This window comes from Budorcas taxicolor, chromosome 17 (genome assembly GCF_023091745.1).
Source record: "Budorcas taxicolor isolate Tak-1 chromosome 17, Takin1.1, whole genome shotgun sequence".
Classification (NCBI taxonomy): domain Eukaryota; kingdom Metazoa; phylum Chordata; class Mammalia; order Artiodactyla; family Bovidae; genus Budorcas; species Budorcas taxicolor.
The window spans coordinates 40,744,743-40,754,182 of record NC_068926.1 but is presented as its reverse complement, the minus strand read 5'-3'; the positions used below and the strand labels follow the sequence as shown (position 1 = coordinate 40,754,182).

At 40.8% G+C, this 9,440-nt stretch overlaps 1 protein-coding gene across 1 annotated transcript in view; it reads left to right on the top strand.

The window, feature by feature from the left end:
- The first annotated feature begins 5,022 nt into the window (after positions 1-5,022).
- The window catches only part of RXFP1 (relaxin family peptide receptor 1), an 82,317-nt gene continuing 77,899 nt past the window's right edge, over positions 5,023-9,440 (top strand). The window contains exon 1 of the mRNA XM_052654695.1: positions 5,023-5,152. The gene's annotated coding sequence lies outside the window, so the exon portion shown is untranslated. The remainder of the gene's footprint in view (positions 5,153-9,440) is intronic.

Genomic DNA, 9,440 nt, shown 5'->3' with positions numbered 1-9,440 from the left:
AACTGGACATGGAACAACAGACTGGTTCCAAATTGGGAAAGAAGTATGTCAAGGCTGTATATTGTCACCCTGCTTATTTAACTTATATGAAGGATACATCAGGCAAAATGCCAGGCTGGATGAAGCACAAGCTGGAATCAAGATTGCCGGGAGAAATATCAATAACCTCAGATATGTAGATGACACCACTCCTATGGCAGAAAGTGAAGAAGAACTAAAGAGCCTCTTGATGAAAGTGAAAGAGGAGAGTGAAAAAGTTGGCTTAAAACTCAACTTACAGAAAACTAAGACCATGGCATCTGGTGCCATCACTTCATGGCAAATAGATGGGGAAACAATGGAAACAGTGGCAGATTTTATTTTTCTTGGCTCCAAAATCATTGCAGATGATGATTGCAGCCATGAATTTAAAAGACGCTTGCTCCTTGGGAGAAAAGCTATGACCAACCTAGACAGCATACTAAAAAGCAGAGACATTACTTTATCAACAAAGGTCCATTTAGTCAAAGCTTTGGCTTTTCCAGTAGTCAAGTATGGATATGAGAGTTGGGGCATAAAGAAAGTTGAGCACCGAAGAACTGATGATTTGAACTGTGGTGTTGGAGAAGATTCTTGAGAGTCCCTTGGACTGCAAGGAGATCCAACCAGTCAATCCTAAAGGAAGTTAGTCCTGAACATTCATTGGAAGGACTGATGCTGAAGCTGAAACTCCAATATTTTGGTCACCTGATGCGAAGAACCAACTCATTGGAAAAGACCCTGATGCTGGGAAAGAGTGAAGGCAGGAGGAGAAAGAGACAACAGAGGATGAGATGGTTGCATGGCATCACTGACATGATGGACATGAGTTTGAGTAGTCTCCAGGAGTTGGTGATGGACAGAGAAGCCTGGAGTGCTACAGTCCACTGGGGTCACAAAGAGTTGGACACCATTGAGTGACTGAACTGAACTGATATGGAAACAAGGACAGTTTCCTCAAAACCACATTACCAACATGCTTCACTTCACTTCTTCTTTGACTCTGGCCCTTGAATTACATTGCTGTTATTGTTCAGTTTCTAGGGCGTGTCCAACTCTTTTTGAGACCCCATATGACTGTAGCCTGCCAGGCTCTTCTGTCCATGGAATTTTACAGATAAGAATACTAGAATGGTTGCCATTTTCTCTTCCAGAGGCTCTCTCCAACCTAGGGATGGAACCTGAGCCTCCGGCATTGCAGGCTGATTCTTTGCCTCTGAGCCACCAGGGAATCATATGGGCACCCAATTAAGCCAAAGAGAAGTTAAGATCACTGAACAAAGTCTGGACCATCTGTCCCTTCTTTGAGCATTACCCAGACCCACAAAATGCAGACAAGGCACATACATATTTTTAGTCATAGGAGAATGACAGTAATTTGCTCTTCGGCAGATAAAAAGAAAGTCACTGATTTTCATTCAGCACTGTGTTTCACTTGGCAATCAGCTCATGGAGCTCTCCCTCAGTTTTTCCATCTACTTAATCTTATAGGGGGCTTCCCAGGTAGCACTAGTGGTAAAGAATCCATTTGCCAATACAAGCAAACGTAAGAAACACAGGTTTGGTCCCTAGCTCAGGAAGATCCCGTGGAGGAGAACACAGCAACCCACTCCAGTATTCTTGTCTAGAGAATCCCATGGACAGAAGGCCCTGGCGGGCTACAGCCCATGTGGTTGCAAAGAGTCAGACACAATTGAAGCGACTTAGCACGCATGCAATCTCATAGGATTTCCAAGAGAAGGAAGATATTTAAGTGCGTCATCAAAAAAGTCTCTGTTGTTGCAATTAAAATTATAATGCATATTTTCCAAATTGCTTCAAATTTTGACTGTAATATTTATTTGAGTTCTTACACACTAGAATAATTTTTCAGTTAGGGTGCTTTTTTAAAAAATCATTTATGAATTTCTTACATTATAAGTGATTTTTGTATGATATGAGAGTATTTAACTTAAAAAGCTATAATCACAAAAGTCTAAAATCAGGTATCTCGAAAAGCAAGAGACCTTTGTGCCAGTATTGAGTACTAACCTACACCATGCTGACAGAGCCAGGCCTCATCACTGCCGTGCTGTCACTGTCATCAGACGGCCCCTGCATCACGAGTGCTCTGCGAGGTCTTTTTCATTCAGTTCTGAATCTATCACTATACAGTCTCTGTTGAAATTATTAATATTCTGATTCCACTGCATAACCCTTCATAGCTCAGTTGTTAAAGAATCTGCCTGCAATGCAGGAGACCCCAGTTCACCTCCTGAGTCAGGAAGATCCCCTGGAGAAGGGATAGGCTACCCTCTCCAGTATTCTTGCGCTTCCCTTGGGGCTCCACCGGCCATGATCGACCTGGGTTCTATCCCTGGGTTGGGAAGATCCCCTGGAGAAGCGAAACACTACCCACTCCAGTATTCTGGCCTGGAGAATTCCATGAACTGTATAGTCCATGGGGTCACAAAGAGTCAGACATGACTAAACAACCTTCTTCTTCTCAGTGCATAAATATATCTAGAAAAAGTGAAAGTGTTAGTCGCTCAGTTGTGTCCAACTTTTTATGACCCCATGGAATGTAGCCTGATGGGCTCCTCTGTCCATGGGATTCTCCCAGCAAGAATACTGGAGTGGGTTACCATGCCCTTCACCAGGGGATCTTCCTGGCCCACGGATCAAACCAGCATCTCTTAGGTCTCCTGCATTGACAGGCAAACTCTCCACCATCTGAGCTACAGGGAAGCCAGATACATTTAACATTTCATTTACTATAGTCAGAAAGTCTTCAAAAATGTATTTAGAAGTTCATCTACTCCTAAGCCACATACTTTTCCTATTATTAAACTTGGCAACACATGCACTAAATTGCATTTTCTTAAACTTTTCTGTCTCATCTGTTCACTCCTTATCTGAAAAGAGCTTACTATCAAATTTAGGATAAATTTAAAAATAAGCAAAAAATGATTCAAAGGAAACTACTCATTGCCCTTCTGCTGCCTTTCTCTTCCGTTGATGCTTGGTGACTGCATTTTGCAAATTCACACACACCCGAGATGAACGTAAACAGAGATGTGAAAAGGTGTTTGCTTATTCCATCTAAGCTCCACATCCAGAAATGACTGAATCTTCCTTATTTGGATCCAAACGGCATAAAACCATCTGAACAGAGATTCAGTGAAGAGGAGCCCATCAGGATTGAGGAATAGATAGTGTAAGGCATGTATGACAAAGCAGACCCAACATTATAAGTTTATATTTGGAACAGTCATTTTTTATTCCCATCTTAATAATTTCAAAAAAAGAACTGGACCAAATTGTTTTAACTCAGAATGAATTAAAGGCTTTTATGTAAGATGGGAAACCATTAAACTCCTAGAAGAAAACATAGGCAAAACACTCTTTGACATAAATCATAGCAATATATTTTTTTTAATCTGTCACCTCAGGCAAAGATAACAAAAGTAAAAATAAACGAATTAGACCTAATGAAACTTAAAAGCTTTTACATGGCAAGGGAAATCATTAACAAAATGAAATGACAAAAAGGGACTTCCCTAGAAGTCCAGTGGTTAGGACACCACACTTCCACTGCAGGGGGTGTGGGTTCAATCCTTGATTGGGGAAATCAAATCCCACATGCCATATGGCATGGCCAAAATTTTTTTTTTTAATTTTTTTAAAAATTGAAAAGACAACCTGCTGAATGGTAGAAAATATTTGCAAATGATATGACCAGTAAAGAGTTAATATCCAAAATATATAAATAGTTCATACAATTTAATATCAAAATAACAACTTGATTTTTAACATTAAATAGGTGTCACACACCACCCCCTCAACTCCCACATATGAGTGAGCTCCGGCAGTTCCTACAACCTGGCCTGTTCTCTTCCTCCCCAGTACCAAACCAGCCATGATCCTCAGTCAACAGTAAGAATGCAAGAAAGTCCTTTATTGACTGTTCAATCCATTCTGTGTTTTTCTTTATAATTGACTATTATTCTAGAAAGTCTCAAAGATGTACAAACTTCAGAAGGATAATAAGCAACAGAATTATCTTGGATTCTATAATAATCTTTGAGCTCATATAAATCTGGAGTTTTAAATGGCAAAATTAACTTATGTCCCTCCACACAAAAATGTGCACATAGATGTGAATAGGAGCTTTATTAAAAACTGCCAAAGCTTGCAAGATGTCCTTCTGTTAGGTGAATCAATAGAATCAATCAATATGTTTCATTCAGACCATGGAATATTATTTAGCACAAAAAAGAAATGAGTTAAATCATGAATAGACATAGAACCTATGAACCTATGAACCATATGAACCATAGAACCTTAAATGAAATTTATAAGTGAAAGAAGCCCATATGAAAAGGGCAGGAAGCATTTTATTGGATGCTACATGCTACAGGGCACAGGGCCTGCCCTCAGGAACCTGCTACGGTAGTTCCTTCTGCCTGGCCTGTTCTCTTCCACCCCAGTACCAAACCAGCCATGATCCTCAGTCAACAGTAAGAATGCAAGAAAGGAGGGAGGGGGGAGAGGGGTTCAGGATGGGCAACACGTGTACGCACGTGGCAGATTCATGTTGATGTGTGGCAGAACCAATACAATATTGTAAAGTAATTAGCCTCCAATTAAAATAAATAAATTTAAATTTTAAAAAAATGATTGGATGAAAAATTTTTGAAAGAGAGAAGGGGAATTGAGCTCAACTATAACGTATGGGCAGACCTTTCATAGAAAAGAGGAATGACGAGGACTTTGCAGGTGGGAAACACGAGAAAAGGCAAAGAGCAGGGAATCCCGGCATTTTCTGAAGATGTGGAAAAGAACTTTGTTTAGGTGTGGAGGTTCTTGGAAAAGCATTGGCATCCGGCTAAGGCTCAAGGTGAGGCAGCATAAGGAAGGTGGGACCTGCCAGGATGACAAGAAGTAGGTCTGCAGACGGTGGGGAGTCACTCTATACAGGACCTTGTGTAAACTGCTCTCCCCTTCCACATCACAGTCACTCCAGGCAGAGCGCAGAATGTGCCCTGCGACCTGGGCTACTTCCCCTGTGGCAACACCACCAAGTGCTTACCACAGCAGCTGCAATGCAATGGCGTGGACGACTGCGAAAACGGTGTGGACGAGGACAACTGCGGTGAGCAAGCCCCAGGGTCACAGCTGGGCGGGCACAAGGACCGGGGTCAAGTCCTGGCAGAAACCAAGGGCAGAAGGGCCAGTATCAAGTTGCTGAGACTCTTGAAATAGAAATGGGCAAAGAGAAATGAAGTTGAAAATCAGAATACATGTCACTCAAGGAAATCTTACATTTGTTTTATTAGTTTAAAATATTTATTCTTATAAAGAAGATGTGGTATTTTATATATATATAATATAATATACACGCAACAGAATACCACTCAGCTATAAAAACAAGTGAAAGAATGCCATTTGCAGCAACACACGTGGCCCTAGAAATGACCATACTAAGTGAGGCGAGAAAGACTGATATCAGGATATCACTTTTATGTGAAATCTAAAACATGACCCAAACGACCTTATTTGCAAAACAGAAGCAGACTGGTAGATATAGAAAACGAACTTATGATTATTGAATGCATAAGGAGATTCAGGAGAGACCAATTAGGAGTTAGAAACTAACATATACACACTTTTTATAAATAAACAACACAGACCTACTCTATAGCACAGGGAATATATTCTTTATCTTGAAATAAACTACAATGTAAAGGAATCTGTTAAAGACTATATATATATTATTCACTCAGTATGATCATTTACATGTGTGTAACTGAGTCACTTTGCTGTACACCAGAAACTAACACAACGTTGTAAATCAACTATACTCCAACATATTTTTTTAACCCATTCTCTTCTATGTATTAGTATCACAGCCACTATTTCAAGAAAGTAATGATTGTGGCACATGGTTAAATTTAAGCCATAGACCTGCTCAGTTAATGCTTAAGACACAGAATAGTGTAACTGTGAGGATGGGCTCTGGAGACAAGGTTGAGTGGTTGAAAACTGGTGCAAAAATAACCAGTCATTAACCTTGAAGGCATTTCTTAACCTCTCTTAGCCTCAATTTCCTTGTGTTGAGAATAGAATTTGAAAAACTCCATGGACAAGAGCAGCCTGGCAGGCTACAGTCCATGGGGTTGTAAAGAGGTGGACACAACTGAGCGACTGTAAACACACACACAAGGGAATTTGAGCAGATTGAATCAGAAAAGCACAGGTATGCAGCAGACGCTGTTTGTCAGCTGCTGTTGCTTGCTCTTATCGTTTACTTGGTACAATTAAGAAGGGAAAATGAGGCCTCCAAAAACAGACAAAATCAGTAAGTCCAGCTTACCTCTCTCTTAACTAACAACCATATTTATGACCTTATAAAGCCAAAAGTAGGGCTTCTACACAGTTAAAATTTGGCTTTCAATTGGGCTTTTGTTCAAATTTCTAAAGGTCTCAAAAACACAAATTTATAAAAAGAGTTTAAATTGGCTGGATCTGGGGGCAGGGGGGAAATGGGCCTTGGTTAATCGTGTAAAATAATGAGATTTCTCACTCATGGAAAAATAAGATACTATTTTTAGAGGACCAAAACATGCATGCACAATTTTATGCTGCATAAACAGCTGATACCTCACTGTTATCACTCCCTGAAGTATTACAGACTTTTTAATATTAATTTTATTTATTTATTTTTGGCTGTGCTGGGTCTTTGTTGCTGTGGAAGCTTTTCTCTAGTTGCAGAGAGCAGAGGCTCCTCTCTAGTTATGGTGCGAGGGCTTCTCACTGTGGTGACTTCTCTTGCTGTGGAGCACAAGCCCTAGGGCAAGTGGGCTGAGTCTCTGCTGTTCCTGGGCCCTAGGGCTGGGACTCAGTAGTTGTGCTGCTGCTGCTGCTGCTGCTGCTAAGTCGTGTCAGTCATGTCCGACTCTGTGCGACCCCATAAACAGCATCCTACCAGGCTCCCCCGTCCCTGGGATTCTCCAGGCAAGAACACTGGAGTGGGTTGCCATTTCCTTCTCCAATGTATGAAAGTGAAAAGTGAAAGTGAAGTCGCTCAGTCGAGTCCAACTGAGCAACCCCAAGGACTGCAGCCTACCAGGCTCCTCTGTCCATCGGATTTTCCAGGCAAGAGTACTGGAGTGGGTCACCAGTGCCTTCTCCACAGTAGTTGTTAGCCATGGGATAAGTTGTTCCACAGCATGTGAGGATCTTCCTGGGCCAGGAATTGAACCCACATCTCCTGTACTAGCAGGCAGATTCTTCACAACTGAGCTACCAGGCAAGTCCCTATTACAGACTTTCTAAGGCATTGCCTTAAAGGAATTAAACTTCTCGGTCTGGAGAACTGTCTCTAGGTGGTGGCAGTAACTCAGAAGTGAGCACACTGTCTATATCTGAGCTTAGGCTGCAGTTGCCTTTGTTTGGGATGGCTGTGCAAATGTTTTTCTTCTTTAAATATACATATATCACCTTGTTAAAAAATAACTAAATACTATGTAATTTTTTAAACTAAGAAAAATATGTCCTGCCCATTGCCAACCACTTCACCCTCAAGCTGCTAGCAATTTCAGACAGAGTGACAGGAGCTATCCCCCACCCCCCAGTTGAAATGGTGGCAGGAAGCAGAAGGAGCACTAAATTCACCCCCAAACAGCTTCGCAGGGAAAAGGGTTTTGGAAGTTTTGTCTTTGACTTAAGTTTAAAAGACCAAGTAATAAAAGTAACAATTTTAAAGTATTGAGCTATCAACTGAGAAAACAGGCACACACACATACAAAACCTAAAAGTTGAGAATTACGGTTTATTTTGTGGACATACAGAGGACTTAAGCCTGGGAGACAGCCTCTCAATAGCTCTGAGAAATTGGTCTGAAGAGGTAAGGGAGGGGGTGGGATAAAGAGTTTTTGCAACAAAGACCAGGTAGTTGGAACATCAAAAGATTACTGTTAATTAGAGAAGACTAGATATCTCAAATTAATGAATTCAGCACTTTTTTGTGTTTGGGAAGATGCAGGAGCCTGGGCTCATTGAAATCATTCCTGTGATATGCACCTTATCTAGAGCCAGTATCATGATTTTCTCCATCCTAAACCCCTTCAAGGTACAAGTCAGGTGAGGGCTGCAGGGACTGAAGCCTTGGTGGCCACAACATCCTTTGTTTGCTGATATGGCAGGTGACATTATTCATTCAAATCCTTAAACTCTAGCAGTTTCTCGGAATCCGGATGGAAGCAGTATCGCATGGAGGTTTGAAGATCAGGCTCCCAGAGACCTAGGCATAAATTCTGGTGAAACGTTTTGTAAAATGGGAATGATAAGAGTATCTGTGTCTGTGGGCTGTTCAGAGAATTCAATGTAATTCTGTATCTAAGATGGTGAGCCGAGCACCTGCAGACTGACAGATAATTTTATTGTTGTTCAGTCCCCAAGTCATGAGCAATTCTTTGCAGTCCATGGACTGAACCATGCCAGGCTTCTCTGTCCCTCACCATCTCCCAGAGTTTGCCCAAGTTCATGTCAAATCCCTTATGATTATACAGTGGAAGTGACAAAGGGATTTAAGGGATTAGATATAATGGACAGAGTGCCCAAAGGAAGCAGTGATCAAAACCATCCCCAAGAAAAAGAAAGGCAAAAAGAAAAACTGGTTGTCTGAGGAGATCCTACAAATAGCTCAGAAAAGAAGAGAAGTGAAAAGCAAAAGAGAAAATGAAAGATATAACCATCTGAATGCAGGGTTCCAAAGAATAGCAAGGAGAGATTAAAAAAAAAAAAAGACTTCCTAAGTGATTAATGCAAAGAAATAGAGGAAATCAATTGAATGGGAAAGATTAGAGATCGCTTCAAGAAACTTAGAGATACCAAAAGAACATTTCATGCAAAGATGTGCACAATAAAGGACAGAAACAGTATGGACCCAATAGAAGCAGGAGATATTAAGAAGAGGTGGCAAGAATATACAGAACAACTATACAAAAAAAAAAAAAAAAAAAAAAAACCTTAATGATCATGATAGTGTGATCACTCACCTAGAATGCAAAGTCAAGTGGGCCTTAGTAAGCATCACTATGAACAAAGCTAGTGGAGGTGATGGAATTCCAGATGAGTGTTTTCAAATCCTGAAAGATGATGCTGTCAAAGTGCTGCACTCAATATGCCAGCAAATTTGGAAAACTTAGCAGTGGCCCCAGGACTAGAAAAGATCAGTTTTCATTCCAATCCCAAAGAAAGGCAATGCCAAAGAATGTTCAAACTACCTCATAATTGCATTCATCTCACACACTAGCAAAGTAATGCTCAAAATTCTCCAAGCCATTCTTCAATACTACATGAACCATGAACTTCCAGATGTTCAAGCTGGATTTAGAAAAGGCAGAGGAACCAGAGATCAAATTGCCAACATCTTTTGG